The sequence below is a fragment of the Tursiops truncatus genome, chromosome 12 (assembly GCF_011762595.2).
Source record: "Tursiops truncatus isolate mTurTru1 chromosome 12, mTurTru1.mat.Y, whole genome shotgun sequence".
Taxonomy (NCBI): domain Eukaryota; kingdom Metazoa; phylum Chordata; class Mammalia; order Artiodactyla; family Delphinidae; genus Tursiops; species Tursiops truncatus.
Window position 1 is genome coordinate 125,011 of NC_047045.1, and position 22,200 is coordinate 147,210.

A 22,200-nucleotide genomic window follows, 5' to 3' on the forward strand; every position below is an offset into this window, starting at 1 on the left:
TATGCAGGAATTGAGCTGCCTTACTCTCAAGAAATATAATTCGATAGCGGTGGCTCGAACGATAAACAGTGTTTGGACAGGGAGTCCATATTGGATGTGAACTTCCTGTACTCCCATTCGTCTATTAAGAATAAATAGAATCCTTTCAAAATGTGTTCTAAAGGGCAGTTATTTCTTTCTGCCTCATTTAAGTTACCTGCAAGAAAAAGACAATCTCCTGCATCCTTGTTTAATGGGCTTTTAATGTAAAGCAGATAATTTTTTGCAACATTTCCCAAACTTTTCGTTATCCAATTGGCTGAGGCTTCTCAACGATTATCATTTCACAACAATATCTCCATCTTCAGCTTCTTTCAATGAATTGGCCTAATAGATGTGCCATTAAAACAGAGCTTCACTCTCAGCGTAGTTTTAATTTTGTATTCAAAGGGTATGAAGGATTCAGCCATAACAGTGAGTGGATTTCTGACACATGCTACATGATGGATGCAACTAAGTGAAAGGAGTCAGGCATGAAAGGCTACATACTGTATGGTTCCATTTACATGAAATGTCCAGCAGTGGCAAATCCATACACACAGAAAAGATTCTACATTAGTGGTTGCCAGGGGGTTGGAAGAGAGGGAAATAGGGAATGACTCCTTAAAATGGGTGTAGGTTTCCTCTTGGTTGATGAAAATGTTTTGCAGCTCGGCAGTGGTGATAGTTGCACAACATTGTGACCGTAGTAAATTCCACTGAATGGTACAGTGAATTGTAAAATGATCCAAATGGTGAAATTTGTGTTATGTTCATTTTACTACAATAAAAAGGAGAAAGAATTCGGGAAAGACTTAGAGTTTGGGAAACTAAGGTGAACTGGTCAAGAAAAAGACAGCTCTATTGTTCATTTTCTCTCAGCTCTCCCAGTGCATTAATCCTCAGCCAAAAGTAGGCTGAACTTGTAGATGATAGTCATTCAACACAGTCCAGGGAAAAGTAAATAAAATAAAACCCAACTCTTCTTCTTTAGCACATGTAGGAAAGGTTAACTTGCTGCTCAGCCACGTGGACATTCATGAAGACGTTTCACTTTAGCTGTCCTCTACTTCAGTACTTTACTCACTTGAGCTCATTCACACATGTAGGCAACAGCATTCCTTAATTCGATGGAATCTGCAGCACTGGTTGTGATCGGTCTCATGGAACGAAAAGGAAAGGTGGCGCAGAAGCCAAGGGAAGAGATTTTCAAGACAGAGACGTTGTTTAAGATCTAACTCGGCTTGGCGGTCACAAAGATAAGGATTGAGAAGTAGTCCCCTGGACTTGTCAACAGAGAAATCATTGGGGGCTTCAAGGAGATCAGTTTCACGAGAGTAGGGGGGCAGAAACCAGACCGCAGTGTGGATGGGAGGGGAGAAATGGGGGGTAAGTCAAGAAATTGATGGCAAAGGGAAAGAAGGGAGGGGTGGATAGGAGGACAGGAGAATGGAATGGAGGAGAGCATTTCCTTGTGGCTCTTTAATATGGCTGGGAGGGGCCGACAGAGAAGGAGAGCGTGAAGATGTAGGAAGAGGGGGTGGCATCCCGAGCCCAAGGAGGACTGGCCCCTGTCTTCAGCTCCCACCAGCTGGATGTTCCCTTCCTCTATCTTTCCACGTAGGCTGTGGAAGTTGCCCCTTGCCTCCTTGGATCAGCCGCCCTTGATTCGTTCGTCCTTTTCTTATTTCTCAGCACATCTGGGTCATACCTTATGTGAAGACAAACAAATCACCACTGATGCTTAATTTTCTTGAAAAATCCCCAGGCAGGTACCATTTTGGAGAACTACATATTGTGCCTCAGCAAACCAAAGTAGCCCATTTCTCCTCTCTCATTGGGAGAGATTGCTGTTTCTTGGAGAACCTGATGAAGAGGGTGACTCGCACTTAGGAATAACGTTGCTTGAAAAGTGCAAAAGTGAGGTAGTTTGGCTCTGAGGGGCCTCTGAGGCCTGAGACTTCCTGAGAGATGGCAGACTCACAGCTCTGAGTCTGACCCTGGGCTATGAGCTCATCAAATGAGATGGTAAATAAAGTCACTGACATGGTTTAAAGGATAATTTTGTTCTCTCTTGTTCACTCAGAGCAAATTGAATGGAATTTGCATACAACATATGGATGAAATATCCATACTATGGGGCTTGAACATATCCTCATGGTTCCCCTTCCCTTTTCTATATCTGGCCTCTTTAGCTCTGCAGACTTAACCTCACACCATCAGTCCACCCAGTCGGTCTGCTGAACGTCTCTTCCTCCTTCGCATCTGGTCGTTGTCGTCACCTTGTTCTCCACTACCGCCTCCTGCAGTAGCTGTTAGGTCCAGAGAGGTTGGTTCACTGTGAGCAAGTAACTGTCAACTCCATGGACAGGTGGAAGTGACTTGGCAGCCGGGATGCGCCCATCCTGAGTTCATTATACCCATGAGGGTCAAGGAGAATGGGGATGCAGCTGGTCTGCAGAGCCCCGGCAGTTCTGAGACACATGCTCCTGGATCCACACGTTGCTCCATACCCAGCCTTGCCTTTCTTTGTTCTCTCTCTTGACTCCATCCAGGTTTCTGCTCTCCTTGTCCCTTTGGGGAGGGAGGCCAGTACCAGCCCAGGTGTAGTCCCCCAAAGCTTCCTACTTCCAAGCGTTACGTAGGATTGTATATCCACTTGCTTGGGTTGCCCTGGCATTCGTGCCAACAAGTTGAGTGGTTTATGCCCTAGGCTCTCTTTTCTGGCAAGAATGTGTCTAAAAATCTCCATCTCTGGTTTGGTGGCCCCTAAAAATTCCCAGTCAGTTTTGGTGAGGGGACACTTGGTGACAGTGTTGTCTTTCGAAATGAGTAGTTCCGTTACCGACAATCCTTTGCTCCCCATACATTATTTATAAGGTTTCCCTGTTTGTATGTGCAAACTATTTGTGTGTATATTTGGAGAAATACATTGTACAGGCCTCTTTTTTATTTCTTCCACACACCCTAGAGATGTCATAGAGGCAGGAAATATGTCCAACTTTTTGAGAAATTGGAACAATCAAGACTTACCTGTATGGAATGCTCTTAATGATGTCAATTCCCGCGACAGTACCTTTCATGTGACACACTTAGGGACTGTTAACAGATTAAAAGCAGTAAAAGACGCGGATAGAGAGAATTTTCATTATCTTGTGCTCTGAAATCTTGGATTTTCATTGGTTTCAATGGGCCTGAAAATGTATTTTTTTTAGTAGGGACATAGAAGCCTCTAGCGGTATTCTTAATAAAACAAGGTGAGTTATAAGCAATCATCTGATGGAGGGTAAATGTACCACAGTCCAGTTGAACAAAAATACAATATAAAAGTCTTACCATGGAAGAAAATCTTTATATGATCTTTTGGAAAAAAAAAGCTTCAAGAAACATAAAGACATGACACAATATTCAGTTGAAAGTCAGTGACTTGTAAGCAAGGCAAAGCAAAGACAATCTGATTAAGGCCGTTGCATTGTTCTGGCATTTTTTAGGTCTCACCCATTTCTGTGGCCTTTTTAGAACCTAAGCTTCTAGGGCACAGAGAACTTCATCTTAACGTAGGGCTGAGCAAATGCACGGAGCATTTCTCAATAAGTAGGCATTAAATTCTTAGTCCAGAAGGAGCCTTGAAATGCCCTCTCTTTACTCCTTGGTAGAACTGTTTTAACCATCCCCCGAAAACAGATTTTTTTCTTTAAATCTCAAAATTCAGAGATTCCACAATCAGAAGTTACTTCTCATATTGCCTTGTGGTCTGCTGTGGGCATCTGTCGAATGGTGTGAACTCTGCGTGGGGAGCCTGGCCTACCCTCCAGGCCCACGGTTTGGGCTGCGGTGGTGCTATGCTGTGCTCAGGGGCCTTCTTTTTTGGAAGTCTGGGCTCCAGTGAGCCTTGGTCATGTTCTCTTATGGAACCTTGGGTGCTGGACCACTCTGACCCTCAGTCTCATTTGCAGGTTCTGGGGAGGATTAAATGAGCTCATGGGATATCCAGGTGACTGAGGCAGAGTCGGCTCGGGATGAATCTTTGCTTCGTTTTCATTAGCTGCGGAGAAGACGATGACAGCTTGGTGCCTCTCCAACTTTAATATGGGTATGCCTCTCTTGGGGATCTTGTTAAATGCAGGCTGCTATTCAGTAGTTCTGGGTGGGGCCTGGATTCTGTGCTTCTAACAAGCTCCTAGGTGACGGTGACGCTGAGGGCAAGGGTTTGGCACCTGTGTTTCTCCCTTTCCGGAAGAGCAGGATGTCTGCCCCACCCCCACCCCGAGAGGAGAAAACATCCGCAATGTGACTACTAGGAACCAGCTTCCCTCACATGCAAGGGTCCTGTACCACTGCTCCCAACCATTCTGTCTGAGGCGCAGCAAGCCAAAACACTGAAATGCTGAGGTTTGCAGCAAAGAGGAGGTTTATTCACAGGGCAGCCAAGCGAGGACGTGACGTGACAATAGGTCTCAAATCCGCCTACCCAAAGGCAAGGGGCTTTGGGTATCTGTGGGATAAAGAATAAAGAAGCAGGGCAGTATGAGGCATGGGGAGCATGAGGAAAGGTGATTGGAAAAACGTGTGCTCATCATTGTTCTGAGCTGGCGTAACTAGGCTACAGGCCTCAGCACATTCTCAGGCTGGAGTTTTCGGCCCTCTGATGGCAGGAGGTCAAAAGGCACTTGCCCAGGTGGAAGATCGGTGGTCCTCTCCACTCTAAACCAGCTCAGCCTAACCAGGCACAGCTGATTCCAAGTTCCTGGACGATCACGGGGCAAACATCTTATTGCTTATGCTACATGCTACTTGGAGGACGTGCAGGTGTTCAAGCTACCTTGATGAGTGAAGACCGGGATTTGACTAATCATGACACCTTGTTTCACCTCCAGGCGAGCAGAAGAGAGCTGTAGGCTGAGTCTGGCTCCTGGCACCTGGAATTGGAGGCAGGTGGTTTAAAAACGGGCTCTCCCACCCTCTGTGTGATATTAGGTAGATAGACTATTGAACCTTCCTGTGCCTGTTTCTCCACAAGCAGCATGGGGACACTCAGAGTCCCTCTCTTGGGGGCTGTTATGGGGCTTCAGTGAGATATAGATGCATGCACAGGCACACGGGAGACACCCAGTGTGTGTCCCCTTCGTGCTTATTTTTATTAGGACACCAGTATTGTTAGAAGATTTCTGGTTTGGACAACAAATTAAATAGGTGGTCATTGCTATAGTTTATGCGAGAGCAATTCACATTGCCATTTGCAAAAAAGTAGTTGGTTGTCCAGTGGGGATTATAAACATCCGTTTAACATGAGCTACTGAACAGATAGTTTACACAGTAAGTACTTTATTTAAAATCAATTCTCTTTGTTTTCTTAAGCAATTGTTAACCCCCAATTTCGTGAGTACTACCAAGTAAGTCACTTGAAAATCATCTAGAGCAATCTATTTCACTTAGCAAGCCTAAAGCTATAGGTCAACCATTTTCTTTACTGTTCTATGACAAAAATTACTCTAAACAGCTATTCCCTGGATAAGTAATCAGCTAAAGCTAGTTTGACTGACTAAGTCGATTTAGTGAGTTAATAAGCCAGTTGTTTTAGAATAGGTCGAATGCATATTTCTCATCCATTCTGCATTAAAGTGTTTCCCATTCGTACATACCCACATTCCTACTTCTGTGCTGTAGGGCTTGGCTGAACTACACCTGCCTTCAGTGAAACTTTTCTCTCCTGCACAACTGGAGATAATTTTAGTCTCCTCGTGACTCCCACGGGGTTACCTCTGTTGTGACACTTGACTATTTGGTGGCATATTTTATTTGAAAAAGCCTTCCGTTACTCCGGGCACGTCAAACAGTAAATGCTTTCTCTTCGTAAACCTGCATAACAGTTTTCTGAACTCTTCTGCTCTGGGCAAGATTCATCAGTACACCAGGCAAACATAGTGAAAGAGGAGACAGTACTTGTGTTGTATTCAATTGGGTCTTGATACCTGAGTGTGACTCTTAACCAAGGATTATTCACTAGTTAAGGACACAGATTCAAGTTATTTAGGGTGTGTCCTAAAGTGTCAGTGGCAGAATTTAAGTCTCTACTCTGGAAATTGTAGACCTGAGACAAAGTACTTCCCTAAACGTCATTTCCTACATCTGAGAAAGATAATAGTATCTACCTTGTAGTAGACTGAATAATACCATTGCCCCCAAATGTCCACATTCTACTCTCCAGAACCTGTGAATGTCACCTTAAATGGCAGAAGGCACTTTGCCAGTGGGATGAAAGTAATGGTTCTCAGATGGGAAGATTCTCCTGGACTACCTGGATGGGCCCAAATATAACCACTGGTGTTCTCGTAAGAGAGAGGCAGAGGGAATTTGTACTCCAAAGAGAATGTGATGACGAAGTTGGGGTTGCATTGATGTGGCCAGAAGTGAAGGAATGCTGGCGAGGAAACAGATTCTCGCTTAGAGCCTCTAGAAGGAGGATGGATGGCCCTGTCGACTTCTGGTTTCAGCCCAGGGAAACTGGTTTTGGACCTCTGTCTTCCAGAACCACAAGAAAATAAGTGGGTTTTGTTAGAAGCAAGCACATTTGTAGTCATTTGTTACAGCAGCCATAGGGAACTAATGCCTACCTCATAGGAAGTATTTCTCCAATTAAAATGTGTGACTTTAATTTCTCCAATTAAAATGTGTGTTAAAAACACACTTAGTGGCATGTGTGACACACACTAGTTATGCTACCGTAGGTCGTTCTTGGAAACTGAAGCCTTGGTTTTGAGAGATCATCAAAACCAATACAATGGTTGCCATGTTTCTCCTTGTTCAGCCTGGTGACCAACCCGGTAGAGAGAGCTCCATCCTTTCCCACAGGACCCCACCTGTGGGTACGTAGAGGGAAGCGGTTATGTCTCACTTAAGGCACCTTTTTCTTTTCCTTTCTACTTTTGTCTTCATTAATCTTCATCCAACTGACCTTTCTAAATTTTACAGAAAACAAAACCATTTCTCAATGGATTCAGATACTACTCCAAGTTAATATTCCAACCAAGTTCTTGTTCTTCCGGGTCTCATCACCAGAAATTTCTGAGCCTAAATCTACTCTAGTTTCTAGGATCACTCATTTTCTCATTTCTCCCTTCTCCTTTTAGTTCAGAGTCTTGTCAATTTAGTTCCTTCCCTAACCACAACTTATAGTACGGTGACACAGCAAAGTGATGAAAGTCTAGACGGTCTGGTTTTAATCCCGGGTTTTGCCACCTACTTACTGTGTGGCATTAGGCAAGCTATTCAACGTCTCTAAGCCTCAGTTTCCCCTAAAAAGTGAACATTATGAATACTCACTACCTCTAGTGTTGCCATTATGAGGAATAAGTGAGTTAATATTTGGTAAGCCCTTAGAATAGTACTTGTTATAGTCTAAGCACTACAGTTGTGCTTGTTAATAATAATAAATGAAATTCCAAGCGTATAACTTACTCAACTTTCTGTCATAACTTTGAAGTGTTGGTCTGTCTCTTGGCTCACGTTGCAGGTAAATGAGTCGAGGCATGGGCTGAGGCATTGCTATCACTGGGTGGTGTGTTCCCAGAACTTGAAACAGCGGTGTGAAATGGGTAGTGGTTCTACTTGGAGACAGGGCAGACTGGAAAATGACAGCCTGGGAAGGAGGTGTGGTGTCCATAGCTTTGGTGTTAGAGGTGCTTCCTGCTGAAGCACCAGTGCCGGCCTAAGCCGTAAATGGGGAGCTGGGGTAAAGAGGAGCAGGATGGAAGATGACAGCCTGGGAAGGAGGTGTGGTGTCCATAGGTTCGGGGTCTGAGGTGCTGACTGCTGAGGCACCGATACCCACCAAAGGCGTAAATGGGTTGCCGGAGAAAACAGGAGCAGAATAGAAGATGACAGCGTGTGAAGGAGGTGTGGTGTCCATAGGTTCGGGGTCTGACGTGCTGACTGTGTAAGCACCGATGCCCGCCATGGCCGTAATTGAGGTGCTGGGGAAAACAGGAGCAGAATGGAAGACGACAACGTGTGAAGGAGGTGTGGTGTCCATAGGTTCGGGGTCTGACGTGCTTCCTGCTGAAGCACCGATGCCCGCCAGGGCCGTAAATGGGGTGGTGGGGAAAACAGGAGCAGAATGGAAGATGACAGCGTGTGAAGGAGGTGTGGTGTCCATAGGTTCGGGGTCTGACGTGCTTCCTGCTGAAGCACCGATGCCCGCCAAAGCCGTAAATAGGGTGCTGGGGAAAACAGGAGCAGAATGGAAGAGGACAGCCTGTGAAGGAGGTGTGGTGTCCATTGTTTCCATATTAGAGGTACTCCCTGCCTGATCTGAGAGTAGAGAGTGAAAGTGGGAGAGCCTCTTCCTAGATTCTAACTCCTCTGAATTTATAGCACTGGCTCTGCCTGCCTTTATGACATATCCATTGTATGTGTCACAGAGAAAGAGCGGACGGGACAGGGGGTGAGGCAGGGGTCACATGCAAGCCCAGCTGGTGGCTTAACCCCGGCCCAAAGGTAAAGGGCGGAGCCCCTTCTGGACTTTCTAGTGGCTGGGACTTCTGGCTGTGGGTGGCAGGTGTTTGGCACCAATGGGCCACCATGCGGAGACTGTTGGGGACTGTGGAAGCCTCCTCCAGAGCTCACCCTGTCTGGGGACTGGCTCTGCAGGCCCCTCAGCCCTGCGTATGTATCGGCCAGGCCTTCCCCACCACGGGGCCCAGAGGCCAGAGCCTGCTCAGACCTGAGGGCAGGAGGCAGCCAGAGCTTACCAGGGTGTGGGCCACCTCGTCCGGAGACCTCCCCAGCTCCTCTGTGAGACCTGGAGACAGGATCACCTTCTCCAGGGCTGCTCAGCTGCCAGCATCACCATGAGCCAGGTGGCCAAGGTTTCTGAGCAGGAGATGCAGAGCCCTGATCCGACTGGATGCTGCAGCCCACGATGTCCCTTCCTGGCAGATAGGTTCTTTCTTCACTTCTTTTTTGAAATTTGGTAAAAGAACTTTTAAACCTTGGCCTGTCCTTCAGGGTATATAGATGGTAGTGGCTTAGCCGGGATTCGATCCAAGCCTGTGTGATTCCAGAGCTTGTGCTCTGGACTGTGGTGCCTCCTTATCGTATATGCTTCATGTGTTACTTGTTTTTCTTTTTTTCTTGTAGTCCTTATGGTACTTAGCCCTAAGTGCCATACCTGTAACGAACAGCTACACTGCCCTGTAGGAGGTCTTCTTTTGTTCAACGCATGAATTGGTCATCCACCACACTGTGTTCTAATCTCAGAAGATACAGGTCAGGGACCACCAGTTGTCAGCATGGCACCATTCAGTATTTCTAATTGAGGCTTGAAGCCCGTATTTTCCCTTTGTCTAGTTTGAAGGATCCAGATATGTAAAAATGATATTCTAGATAAATCATGGGCTATCCTGAAAGAAATTCACCAGTGAATTGTTCCTTATGGATTAGAAGCCAGTTTCTCTGGCCTTCTGGAGTATATCCAGTAAGGCGCCTCAGTTCATATCTAGAAGGCAAATATATCATTTATTGCAACTTCAGCGTGGAGCGATGTATTGGTGTAAAGTACGATCAACACAATTTGGTCATTGTGAGTATGCCAGCTCGGTCCACTCTGTACTACACATATGTAACTCTAGAGATTCTTTCGCCCAAGAGAGAGGACGTACTCTTGGCTGTCTAGGACAAGGGAAGCATGTGTTGTTATTCAGGAGCTGGAAGCTTCAGCATGACAGGAAAGAATTGAACAATCTTGGTCTACACGTCACTTGACCTTGTTTAAATCTTGCTTCTTTGGCTTGCTTCATTGGCGTGTTTTCTCTTTCGTGGGGCTGACATTTTGTGTAATGTATCACGCATAAGACATGTAGAAGTTTCAGAAGCCAGAATCACAGAGATCAGTAAAAATGTATATATATATATATATATATATATATATATATATATATATATATATATATATATATATATAAACCTATTGAAACTCACACTGGGCATAATTCATATATTCGAAAATCAGTTTGTCCCTCTGCTCATGAGATTCTTTTTATGGTATGTCACAGCAAATCTGGGCTTCCATCCCCAATAAATTTTGGGGTTGGAGGACACAAAAGCTTTTGCTCAGACCTAAATTCTGTCTGAAAACAAGGGAAATATTATAAGCCCTTTGTAACCTCTCCAAGAGCAGAAATGATTTACAGCTGTGGCATTGAACCATAATTCCTCGATCTCATTTGAGAAGAGTTCAGTAAGAAACAATGTCTTGATTTTTGTTTCTTCCCTGTTTTCTTGTCTTGCTTACCAACAATCCATTGTAATTCATGAGTTAGTATGGCAGCAGGCTGAGTGTTCCCTGGAGCTCTTTAAATGAAGTGTTTTTCCTTAAATGACATTTGTCTCCTTGTTTTCAGCTCCTCTTCTTTCCTCTGCCCTTTGCTATAACCAGAGCTCAGCAAAAACTGCGTGGCTTTGTGCAGACCTTACTTAGGGTCAGTCTTTTTTTCTTCATTATTTTATTCATGGCTCCTCCATTTCATTGTTTGCCTTCTCGAAATGTGTTGAAATCATTTCTGTGGTTGATGACTTCCAAAATATCTTGGCTTTTATTGGTTGATTAATTTTGGTATTTCTACAGTTTTATTTAGGTATGGTTTCAGGAGGAACAGAAAGTAAATATATTTCCTAGTCTGCCATCTTGAGCTGAATATCCCTGTTGATTTTAGCATCCAATGTTCCCATGCGAAAAAATCCAACCTTGCCATTAATAGATGTAACACTCAAGATTTCAGCTTTTCTTGGGCAATTACTTAGGATTTAATATATGGTCATTTCTAGTGGGAAAATAATAACTGTCTCATGGGGTTGGATGGCTCAGCATGGTTCTTTGACATGTCCTTTGTACCTGGAGTAGAGTTGATTTACAATTTTGTGTTAGTTTCAGGTGTACAGCAAAGTTATTCAGTTATACATATATCCATTTTTTTTCAGTTTCTTTTCCCATACATGTTGTTCCAGGATATGCAGTAGAGTTCACTGTGCTATGCAGTAGGTCTTTGTTGATTATCTATTTTATATATAGTCATATGTATATGTTAATCCCAAACTCCTAATTAATCCCTCCCTCCCTTCACCTTTGCAGAGCACAGAATCTTAAAAGGGAAAGTTCAGGGTAGGCTTCTTGGAGGAGGTGCCATCTTTTCTAAGGATATGTAGAAGCTCCTGGGTTGACCAGAGGGAGCTGTGTATGTCCAAGTTTGAGAAATGTAAGAAAATATGGGAAAACTAAGGTACAGGATTGGAACTCAGGGTTTGGGAAAAAAATGAGAGCTGATACTGGTTACGTAGTGGGGCCACACAGAAAGGGGCCTTGTTTGTCGTGTCAGAAGTTTAGATGTTTATCCTGAAGGCTGTGGGAAACACTAAAGAACAATGAGATGGACTTCTGGTTTAGAGGCTCTCTCGGACCTCCACGTGGAAGGCAGTTGATTGGGTGCAGGGTGAATTGTAATCTAAGGGTCCCACTTAAGTTATAAACGGTTGCACTAGATTTTGGAGATCAGAGACAGAATGGTTGGGGCCTGGTGACCAGTTAGAAAAGGGAGGGCAGCAAGCGTGGGTGACAGTTTACAGCTGCATGTTTTTGTGAGGTACAGAGCACAGTAGGAAGGGATTGGGGGTGGGGAGAGGATCTTACTTGATCTTCGGTGCTTTAGATGGGCCTGGTAGACAGGTCTGGGCCCAAGGTAGAGATCTGGGCTTTATGGGAGGACAAATGTTTGAAGGTATGGCAGAGACTTAGGTTACCCATGAGGCGATACAAAGAATCATAGGCCTGACAGTTTTTTAAGTGGGTATATTTGAAGATGTTTATAAGCTGAGAGAAAGTAGCCAGCAGAGGAAGGGTGTGAAGATCTAGGAGAGTAAACGATTGTTCATTTGTTTTCAAAAAGCTGAAAACTTATCATGTGCCTGGCCCTTTTCTAGGATCAGGGGTTCACACAATCTGTTATCTCCTCTGCAAGGACAGTTCAACTCATCCCCTGGTGAAGAGAAGTCAGATTATTCTTTGCATCCTATTCAGTTGTAGGAACTGTTGTGTACCTCTGAAGGGACTTTACTTAAGCAGAGTAATAAGTTAGAAATCAAAGAAATTATAGCTGGAAAGGACCTGAAAGTCCACGGTGCTTTATTTTGCCACATATTTTACATTGAATGTAAGAAAAATTTATTGTTGAGCCCATTCTCTTCAGAGTTCCTTCACTGAACTTCCTTTATGTCTTCAATCCAGTGGGTCCAGCTTGTAGATTTTGGCCTCCTCCTAAATTTGCTTCTTCATCCATATTACATTTTGCCCAGACTATGGCAGAAACTCCTGGGTGGTTTCGCGGCTCCTGGGCTCAGTTCCTCCAAGTTCATCTGCCTACTCGTGTTGAGTGATCTTGTAACATAAAAAGCTATGCTTAAAATAATGCTGCTAATGGCTTGCCCACACAGAGTTAGTGCATACTAGCCGCCCAGCGTGTGCTCTACACGGAGGCGTGTAGTCTGAACTGTGCTGGGCCAAGCCTCATGGGGCTATTTGGCCCTGAGGAAGGGGAGCTTTTTGTGATCACTCCCTTTATCTAATTGGTCCTTCAGCAGTGGGGCACATTTTTCTAATCAGCAGAGGCACCCTTACTCAGCCAGTGGTAGTCCCAGGCCTCATCACCTGTGGGATACAAGCCATGCTCTCTCCCAGGCTTGCTTTGGCCAACTCCTCTATTTTCATTTCTGTCTCTTTTCACACTTGGACCCCTGGCCTTTAGTAATCCCCACCTGCAGTATTTACAGTGCCCAGCAGGTGTCAGGCTTTAGTATCTTTGCACAGGTTCTCCGTGTGCAGTTAATGCACCTCCTACTCCAACTGTGCATACTCTCATATTTCTAGATTCTACTTCAGGGTTATCATGAAGCCGTCACTTAGATATAACTTTTTGCCTCCATAGGAACCTCTTTGCATAAAGGTTTTGATTCTTTATCTCATGTGATTGAAATTTTGAGTTTATACATCTTCCTCCTTAATGAAGGCTTTAATGGCAGGAGTCATTTCTTATCCTTAGCACAGAACATATTCTTTTTTTTTATTTAGATGCTTTTTAATGATGATAAAATGTATGGTTTAAATCACTCTTTTTACAATAATTTTGGTTTAGGTTGTGACAGAAATAAAGTTTACAGAAGTCGTGTTCCTGTGATAAGAAATAAAGATGTGACCTTGCAGTTGTGTAAATCTCTTAAATGTTGTGTAAGTGCGTCAGGTGCGCTAAGGAACCTGGAGCTAAATGGGCTAGTTCTGAGAGAGAAACTTAGCTATGTTACCAAAGGTAAGCCTTCATTGTGTCCTGTCAACATTTGATAGTTGCTTTTGGGGCAAGCTAAACCAATAAAAGTTTAAACTTTTTCTCTCCATTAAAGGGATTGAATAAATCGGCCACTTTATCAGCACCTCATGCCTGTCACATTAATGGCTGAACTAGAAAATCAGAAGGATCAGCACAGGTTTTATTTTCTTAATCCTTACCTCAGGGTAGAGAAAGGTCAATCCCGAACTGAACCCCAAGTTTAGGTCAGGAAGCCCTCCGGTTCCTTATAGTATCTCAGAAATATGGGAAAGTAGAAAGGAGCTGATAAAGTGTAGGGCAGATTAGCCTCATTTTCCTGTGAAGCTTGAGGAGAGGGAGGGAGGAGGTGGATGACCATGGGCAGTTGGGCAGGTTGTGCACTGTACAACACCGTAAGTGTAGAGCGTTTGCATATATTATTAAGACAACTTTCTGACAGATGGAAATATTGTCTTGAGGAAGTACCTTTTTCTGTTTCTCTTAGAGAAATGTTTCTCAATGGGGGTGATTTTTTCCCCTAGGGGATATTTGGCAATACCTGGAGACACTTTTGGTTGTCACAAGTAGCTGATGTGTTACTGGCATCTAGTTGGTAAGGACAGGGATGCTGCTAAACATCCTACAGTGCACATGGCAGTCACACATAACAAAGAATTACCTAGCTCAAAATGTCACTAGAGCTGGGGCTGAGAAACCCGGGTCTAGAGGATGAAGGTGAACCTCCCTGTCTCTGGTGTCCTTTCCCTGCTTGTTCTGGAGAAATGACTGCTGGAGAGGGAGTGAACCATTTCTGACTCTATATCCAATATGCTCCAGCAGCCTGTAGTACACCATGTACTCATAGGGCCAGTGTGCCTGGAGGAACCCAAGGCTACCTGATGGCAGAGCTGTGGATCAGGGTGACAACCAACATGGGAAAAGCTTTCCTGCCTCCAGGTCCTCGGTTCACCAGGCCTAGGTGTCTCTTCCTTCCATCCATGGACCTCTGAGATGAACCAGCTTTGCTTGTCTCTCCTAAGCTTCCCAGGTTGTGAGTCCTTGCCTCTCAAGAGTTGGGCACAGTATCCTCAGGTTTGCTTTCCATGCTGCCTCCTGAACCAGTTTTGGAAGGTTTTTGGATGATCAGTTGGGGGATAACAGGTAGAAAATTGAGACAAAACAGGGAACTCCGAGACTGGTGACTGGGTTCAAATTCCAGCTTTTCCACATGTCAGATATATGGCCTTAGGCAATTCACTGAGCGTCCCTGTGCCTCAGTTTTCTTGTCTGTAAGATGGGGGTGAAAATAATAATGCCCACTTCATAGGGGTATGGTAAGGATCGAGTTAGTATTTGGCATGTAGCAAACAACATGTAAGTGATAGGTGTTCCAGGCCTCATTCCATGTTAACTTTTGGTATCTGTATGAGTTTGCTATGGCTGTCATAACAAAACACCACAGTCTGGGTAGCTTAAACAAGAGAAATTTGTTTCTCACAGTTCTGGAGGCTGGAAGTCCAAGGTCAAGTTGTCAGCAGGGTTGGTTTCCTCTGAGGCTCATGAGGGAAGAGCCTGTTCCAGGCCTCTCTCCTTGGCTTGCAGAGGGCTGCCTTCTCCCTGTGTCCTCACCTGGCTTTTACCCTCTGGGCAGGCTTGGTGTCTCTCTGTGTGTCTAATCTCCAATCCTTATAAGGACACCAGTCAGATTGGACTGGGATCCACCCTCATGGCCTCATTTTAACTTACTCTTTAAAGGCCTGATCTCCCAATACAGTCACATGCTGAGGTACTGAGGTTTAGGGCTTCATCCTATGAATTTTGGGGGGGACACAACTCAGCCCATGACACCTGACAAGGACCTGGTAACAACACCAACATGGTTCTAACTATGTTTAGCTGTGATACCAGATGCAAAAAAAAGCCAGGACAGACCTTGAGCCCATTACTCTAAGTGAAATTAGAGAAAGACAAATACCGTATGATCTCACGTATACGAATCGAAGAAAATTGAGCTAATAGAAACAGAGAACAGCTTAGTGGTTGCCAGAGATGGGAGTAGGGGGTGATGGGAAAGGTGGTCAAAAGGTACAAACTTGCAGTTATAGGAGAAACAACTCCTGGGGATGTAATGTACCTCATGATGACTATAGTTAAAAATACTGTTTTCTTTCTTTAAAAAAACATCTTTATTGGAGTATAATTGCTTTACAGTGGTGTGTTAGTTTCTGCTGTATAACTAAGTGAATCAGCTATACATATACATATATCCCCATATCTCCTCCCTCTTGCATCTCCCTCCAACCCTCCCTATCCCACCCCTCTAGGTAGACACAAAGCACCGAACAATACTGTTTTTTAATTTGAAAGTTGCTAAGTGTATAGATCTTAAAAGTTCTCATCACAAGAAAAGGATTGTAACTATGTGAGGTGGTAAATGTTAACTAAACTTATTGTGGTAGTTATTTTGCAATTTACACACTTATCAAATTACTATGTTGTACATCTGAAATTAATATAATATTATATGACAACTATATCTCAGTAAAATGGGGGGAAAAAGGAATCCAATACCTCAGGTATAAAGCCTCCCTCCTCCTTCCCTCTCACATTCTCAGGAAGACCTCAGGCCCGGGCCTTACACCTGCCTTGATTATATTCCTATTAACTGTGTCAGTAAATGGTAGGTGCTTCCCTTCCACACCTTCCTTTGCTCGTCACTGGAGAATATGCGAGAGTGATCACATATCTCCGATTTTCTGGACAATTGTGGTTTCAAAAATTCTGTCCTCTTGTGCACCTAAGAACACTGGTATTTTTCATACTACAGGTTCCAAAATGTGGTTCAGAAATCATGGTCACGGTGCCTGCCATGCCAGGATGGCAACTTGGAGGGCTGGGGAGGGTGTGGCAGGTGGCAGGTTGGGAAAGCCAGTAGCCAGAAGGAGGAGAGGACAAAGAAAAAGACCCAGGAATTTTGTACTCTAGAACAAGTTCCCAAATAGTAATAGTTTATTGTAGCAGGAAGTCCTAGCCTCTAGTTTACTGGTAAATCTAGTCCTCAAGGAGCACAGCAGTCAGAACACTTAATACAAAATTTCCTAGCTCTAAAACCGAAATATTAATACCTGTTTGTTGTTTTTGGAAGTTATTTCAAAAAATAATGCTAATATCAATAAAGCCCTTTATAAATGAGCTAAAGGAACTCGACAAGCATTACTTTTTTTATTTTTCCATCACTCTTCATAGCTGCCAAGCAGTAACGGCTCTATTTGTACTGAATCCTGGAAGTGTCTCTGTATCCTGGAAGTATTGCAAAGATCGTCTTCACACCTGCAAAATATTCCTGTACCGTGTACACAAATGATTATGGCTCTGTTCTTGGGCCTCATCTAGGACCTACTGCATGTGAGGATCAAATTGATACACATTAGGGCATACTCAGCAGTCTTTGGCAAAGGCCTATAGATTACTTCACTAGTCAATTTGTTAATTGGACAGCAGAGCCTGAGTGGAAAGAACAATGCGCTCGTCAGTTGGGAAAAGCTCCTCCAAGTATCAACAGATACAAGCAAGGCAATCTCACTGTGCTGGTTGATTAGAACCGGGTTTGTATTTTGGACAAAAAAACTCTATGATAGTCTCCCAGTCATTAAGTATCTCTGCTGTAAGAGAAAACTGGGGCTATTAACTTCTCCAGATAGAAGCCGAAGGAAAAGTGATTGTTTCTTTTATAAGCAGAAGGGAAGGTTCTGCTCAATAAAGATCAATTAAACATCTCTGTTAAAAGACTGCTTGGAGCTGGTGCCAAAGGAAATTCCACTCTACTAATCTGTGCTCCCTCCAGCCCTCCCCACCTCTGTAGCTTGCACTGGGGAAAATTTTAAGAGGACACTGGCTATTGTAAGCTTTATAAGGTGACAGTAGCTCTCACATCCGTGGCTGAATGATCTTTAATGTTGAGTGACTTTTCATGCATTTAGCAGGAGTATTCCCAGAGGATGGCAGGCAAATCAAATGCTCCTCTGAATTCAGCTGAGCATCAGTTATCCTCATGAGGGAGTAAAAAAAAGAATATAACAATAGGTACCTGGAAAAATGATATGGTGGTCCGAGCTACTAATTCCCAGGATGCAGGAAGAGTTTTGGGGGCCCTCAAAGATCCACTGCATAAAGAAAACCCTCCACAACCTCCACCAGCATCTTATAGTTACCACCTCATTCTTGTCCTTTAAAATACAGTGTGTCTTGTACATTAAAATACAGTGTGCTTCTACTCTATGGCTTAGACTGCATCCTCTCATGTAAATTCCATCTATTCTTGCTTTCTGAGCTCCCATATGGTTTTCTTACACTTCAATTATCATACCTGCCTGGCAGTTAATTTTCCAAACGTCTGTCTCTCCTCCAAGATGTAAACTCCTTGTCTATCTTTTCATCCCCTATCACACATCTGCCCCCAATATCTGGTTTGATGTTTTGCATATGACAGGTGTGTTGAAATAAGCCTGCAAGTTGGTCTTGGGTAAACATTACTGCAGTTGGTATCTTGATAATCACATTCCTGAAAGGTGGGCTGTGCACACTGGCCTGAGCCGCATGAGAATTCAGACAGAATGAATGAATATGGATCTAAAGGGACACATCCATCTATATTTAAACCCAGAAGTTATTGGAGTTAAAAATCCCCAGCAGTAATTCCGACATCAAAGTCCTGCACCTCTCTGTAATAGTTTTCTATTGGCTTGTAACAAATAAGTACAAACTTAGCAGTTTGCCGTATATAACTTTATTATCTTACAGTTTCCATAGGTCAGAAGTCCAGTCATGGCATGGCTGAATTCTGTGCTGAGCTGGGAGTCTCTTCAGCTGATGTCAAGGCCTTAGCCAGGGCTCCAGTTCTAATCTGGGGCTCAGTGTCTGCTTCCAAGCTCATACTGGTTGGAAGAACTCAGTTCCGTATGGTTGTAGGACTGAGCACCCCTGTCCTTGCTGGCAGTCAGCAGGGGTGCTCTCAGCTCCTAGAGGTCACCCACCATCCTTGCCACATGCCCCCTCCATCTCTAACTCCAGGAACGGAGACTCTTCTTCCATGTTGAATCCTCCTTTCACTTTAATTCTAACTTCTCTACCGCTGAATTCCAGACTCAGGTTTAAAGGTCTCCCTTGATTTGATCAGGTCCATCAAGGTGATTCCCCTATCTTAAGGTCAACTGATTTGGGACCTTAATTGCATCTGCAAAATCCCTGCAAAGTAGCACTTAAATTAGTGTGATTGGATCATTGGAGGAAGGTGTGTATTCAGCAGGGGATGTCCATCCGAGAGGCAGTGTTAGAATTCCACCTACCGCACTCACCAATGCCAAAGTGAAGCTTTGCTTCTCTGCTGGTGCCTGACTTACGTCCTCCCCTATGTGACAGAGGATGTCACAAGCCTGCATCTGACGTTAAAAATGCTGCTCCCTAAAGAGGGAGGGAAGACACAACCTTGACTTTATCCTCTTGATGAGAGTGACGTTTCATGGTGTTGGGAAGATTTTCATTGGGTCAATTGCCTGATTGAGACATAGCCTTAGTGAGGTGACAAATAGCAGGCATTAATGTCTCTTTTTTAATGGTATGATGAATGGTCTAAGAGAAGGGTCAGCAAACTGTAGCCAGCCGCCTGTTTTTGTAAATAAATTATTGGACCACAGCCAGGCCAGTTCATTCATGAATTTTCTCTGGCTCCTTTTGCGTTGAGTGGTTGTGACAGAGACTTAATAGTCCACAAAGCCAAAAATACTCCCTGGCCCCGGCCACCCCGATCTAAGACCATTCCCACAGTCCTCTAATGATAAGAATCACCTGGATCATTGGTTAAAAAGACAATTTCTGAGTCCAGTTTGGAACCCCTGAGTCAGAATCTCCAGGGTAGGGGCTTTGGGAATGTAGAGTGAACAAGCTTCCCAGGTGACTCTTATCCCCAGGGAACTACTGGTCTCAGGTGTGCCTGCCTACCAGGTAAGGAGGAGGTTTTAAAAGAGGCAGTGGGGTAGGGTTGGGGGAGTTTGCCTTGGAGAGCACAGGCCTCGTGGTTTCACTGCTTGGACTGCATCCCAGCTCCGCTTCTCCCTGAGCTCCGCCACCTCAGGTAAGTGACTTTTAACTCTGTTTCCTCCGCTGAGAAATGAGAATAATGGTGCCGTGCCCAGTTGGCAGTGTGTGTATATACGTTGAGAGCCTAATACAATGCTCGGTAGTGGTCACCCTCACTAAGAGGAGCAGCGCCGTGTAAACACAGAAGGCCCCACTGTGGAGATATCTCCGAAACAAGACAGGCCCAGCAGGGCTTCTCAGTAGTCCACAGTGTAGAGCTGTTTTCCTCAGAAGGAAAAACTCCTTAAAGGAATCTCCCATTACGTTCAGGACAGTGTAAGGCCCTTTAGAAACTCAATTCTCCACAGAATGCTGAGTATTGCAAGAGGTTATCATTGGCTGTTTTTGGATATACTGAGTTTGCAAAGGAATATTTAATTTCATGATTGAAAACTCTGGTACTTAGCACGAGACATATATATATATATTCTGTTTCTGAGGTTAATATTTTTAAAAACTCTTTGCCTGATGAGATCAAGCAATTTCAGCCATTCGTGTAGCTGTTGAAAGACAGTTTTTAGATAAATTGCTCATAAATCCTTACAAGATACAGGACCCAATAATACTTCAGGTTACCAGGGAGTTTCATATTTTAATAAAAGGGAGAAAAAAAATCAATCTTGAATCTTTTAGTCCGATGACCAAAGAATTGCTCCATTCATTTTGTTCAGCTACTCAGGTGGGTGTGCAGTTGATCCTGATTTGATCTTACTTAAAGTTTACTTTTTCTGGGAAGTATTAATTCGAATATAGTATGGGTAATACTGGAATACTAGAGCCTCTTTAAAGCCACTTTACACAGCTTGTGTAAACATCCTAGGGTAGTTTCCTCTTAACGTTTTCACAAATATAGAACTTGAGTTTGCTGTATGTTTGCCTCTTTTTAACAGAAGAGGGAAGTAAAGGCTTGACTAAACAGTGTACTTAAAACCCAGACTAGAGGGAAATGGATTCATATTCTTAGAGGAACAGGTAAACAAAAACAGGGTGAATTCTGCCAGGTATGAATTAGGTTTGTGAAGGAAGGAAAAAAAGCACAATTGGCAAGTGAGTGTGCTTTGCTGATTTCTTTATTTTTAAACTTAGTTTTAAAAGAAAGTACCAGTGGGACCTGAGAAAAACGAATCTGCTGAGGGCAGGGGGAAGGATATTCTTCATTTTTATTACATGCAGTGTTGGAATCGTGCTGTGCCCTGAAACACAGCTGGATGAACAGGGTAGTTCAGGGTCTGCCTGGATTAACTCCGGATTAACTCCCTAAGCAAATTTCTAGGTTGCCAGGCCAGCTGGCTGAGCTCCAGGCTGGTGGCTAGTGATGCCGTGTTACTCCTTTCCACTCACCTCAAGGTGGAAACACGGAGGTGCTGACCACCAGTAGCTGCATGGACCCCTTTTGGGATGTCCAATGCTGAGAGATTCTCTTAGGCTCATGTCTCCTGTGCAGATGCTCCCCCCTACACACACACACCCCCGCCAAGCTCCCAGAGTTCCCATGGCTCACACCTGGTGCCAACCAGCAGCAACAGACCTGCCTGGAGGCCCTCGTGAAGCCTGGTGCTCAACCTGAAAACCTGCTGCTAATAGAGAATTCAGAGGAGCTGCTCCTAATGGGGAGCCATCTTGGCTAGAGGCTGCTTATATCTTCTGTGGGCTTTGCCTCCATGATTTCCAAGGGGGCAGATGGGAGCTGCTGGGCCTTATTTAATGGGAGGCATGAATATCTGGGCTAGGTTCACCTCAGAGATTCATTGTTTTCCTGATAGGTATGAGTGATAAGTTTTGTTTGCTTTGTTTTGTATGTGGGCGGTATGATGGAAATAATTGGGGATGGTAATCATTAGAGTCAGCTGAACTGAGTTTGCTGTCACTTAGCAGTGTGATCTTGGACAGGTCTTTTAACCTTTCTGGTCTCCATCTGTAGAATGGGAATTATAATACTAGTCTCATTTTCCTCTGAGATTGTCATGAAGAGACAGTGAAATACATATACGAAAGTGCTTTCAGAATGGCAGTGTACTCTGTATACAGTGTGTGTGGCAGATAGCATCCCAGTTTGAATTTCAATGAGATTCAGAACTGTGATTAACAAGGCAAGCAGAGCCAGGATGGGGTGAGGCCATCCGGGTGGGTAGGGCGCTAAGTGAAGGAGGCGCTCCCTCACGGGGGTGTTTACATGCGGCTCTGAACCAGCCAGACACTGAGAGTCAGTGTCTCCTTAAATTTTGCACTGTAGTCACCCTGCTTGCCTCACCCACATCCCTGTCCTGAGTGAAAGTAAACTACATGCCCATGAAAATTATACATGTGATACACTTTTGTTGTAACAAAGTCCAGCAGTACCTAATTAACCTTGACAGATGTTACCGCTGGGACAATTTCTGGGGTGTCTTTCCTGGCGTTTTTCATACATGTACAACCTTAAACTAGCTTTTGTTCTCACCTCATGGGCAGCACAGAAACATGGGGAAGAAACACTGTCTGACCTCAAAACCTCATGTGTGTTCTAGAGCTTTGTCATGGGTGTATTTGTAGACTCTGTGGAGGGGTCACACAGCACATGACATGGCAAAACACGTGGAACCTATGTCACCCAGCCTTCTCTCCCGCACACCAAGTCTTCAGCAGCTGCTCCAGGACCTCCCCCTCCCCCGTCTTTAAAAACTCCAGGTACTTCTTTTCTTCCATCTCCTGGCTGGCT

The 22,200-nt window shown here is 44.2% G+C and overlaps 1 long non-coding RNA gene across 1 annotated transcript in view; it reads right to left on the bottom strand.

Annotated features, from left to right (window-relative positions):
* Positions 1-6,647, bottom strand: part of LOC141276066 (uncharacterized) — a 44,688-nt gene extending 38,041 nt beyond the window's left edge. Inside the window, exons 1-3 of the long non-coding RNA XR_012325004.1 lie at positions 6,633-6,647; positions 5,661-5,728; positions 4,841-4,937 (exon numbers count right to left, since the gene is read on the bottom strand). This is a non-coding gene — a long non-coding RNA (uncharacterized lncRNA). The remainder of the gene's footprint in view (positions 1-4,840; positions 4,938-5,660; positions 5,729-6,632) is intronic.
* Between the last annotated feature and the right edge of the window lie 15,553 nt (positions 6,648-22,200).